Raw genomic sequence first — 1,817 nt, 5'->3', positions numbered from 1 at the left:
GCACACTTCCGCTTCCGGTTATCATCAAATCATCAAAGTGTTGCTGTGTGCCCGGTTCCATCATGGCGGCAGGTGCCATGGCAACGGAGCAGAACGAAAGATGAAATGGCTGCAATGTGCTTGGTGTGATGTGGTTAAATGGTTAATGTATATATTCTGTATACATGGTGTATGTGTGTGTGTATAATTAGTTTTGCACTAATTTCATTACCTAATGGAGCTGGAAATAACCACAAAGCCTGGAAAACGACATCCCCTATAGCTATTTCAGTGCTGCCCAACAAAAAAATACTGCCCCCCAGTAATATTAATGTTTCCATTAGTGCCCCGGTAATAGCAATGCCCCCCTTAGTGCCCCCCAGAATTAATAGTGCCCCCAGTAAATAGTAATGCCTCCATCAGTGCCCCCCAGAATGAATAATGCCCCCACCAGAGTTAATAGTGCCCCCCAGTAATGGTAATGCCCCCAGAATTAATAATGCACCCATTAGTGTCCCCCAGAATTAATAATGCCCCATTAGTGTCCCCCATAATTAATAATTCCCCCATTAGTGCCCCCCAGAATAATTAATGTCCCCATTAGTGCCCCACAGTAATATTAATGCCCCCATTAGTGCCCCCAGAATTAATAGTGCCCCCCAGTAATAGTAATGCCCCCATTAGTGCCCCCCAGTAATAGTAATGCCCCCATTAGTGCCCCCAGAATTAATAGTGCCCCCCAGTAATAGTAATGCCCCCATTAGTGGCCTTCATTAGTGCCCCCCAGAATTAATAGTGCCCCCAGTAATAGTAATGCCCCCATTAGTGCCCCCCAGTAATAGTAATGCCCCCATTAGTGCCCCCAGTAATAGTAATGCCCCCATTAGTGGCCCCCATTAGTGCCCCCCAGAATTAATAGTGCCCCCCAGTAATAGTAATGCCCCCATTAGTGCCCCCCAGTAATAGTAATGCCCCCATTAGTGGCCCCCATTAGTGCCCCCCAGAATTAATAGTGCCCCCCAGTAATAGTAATGCCCCCATTAGTGCCCCCCAGTAATAGTAATGCCCCCATTAGTGCCCCCCAGTAATAGTAATGCCCCCATTAGTGCCCCCCAGAATTAAAAATGTCCCCATTAGTGCCCCCCCCCCCCCCTCAAACATTACTGGCTACAGGACCCCCATACATTACTGGATATAGGACTCCCATACATTACTGGATACAGGACCCCCATACATTACTGGATATAGGACTCCCATACATTACTGGATACAGGACCCCCATACATTACTGGATATAGGACTCCCATACATTACTGGATGCAGGACCCCCATACATTACTGGCTACAGGACCCCGATACATTACTGGTTACAGGACCCCCATACATTACTGGATACAGGACCCCCATACATTACTGGATACAGGACCCCCATACATTACTGGATATAGGACTCCCATACATTACTGGATACAGGACCCCCATACATTACTGGATATAGGACCCCCACACATTACTGGATATAGGACTCCCATACATTACTGGATACAGGACCCCCATACATTACTGGATACAGGACCCTCATACATTACTGGATACAGGACCCTCATACATTACTGGATACAGGACCCTCATACATTACTGGTTACAGGACCCCCATACATTACTGGATACAGGACCCCCATACATTACTGGATACAGGACCCTCATACATTACTAGATGCAGGACCCCCATACATTACTGGATACAGGACCCCCATACATTACTGGATACAGGACCCTCATACATTACTGGATACAGGACCCTCATACATTACTGGCTACAGGACCCTCATACATTA

Source organism: Bufo bufo, chromosome 1 (genome assembly GCF_905171765.1).
Source record: "Bufo bufo chromosome 1, aBufBuf1.1, whole genome shotgun sequence".
Taxonomy (NCBI): domain Eukaryota; kingdom Metazoa; phylum Chordata; class Amphibia; order Anura; family Bufonidae; genus Bufo; species Bufo bufo.
Note: the sequence above shows the minus strand (reverse complement) of the source record.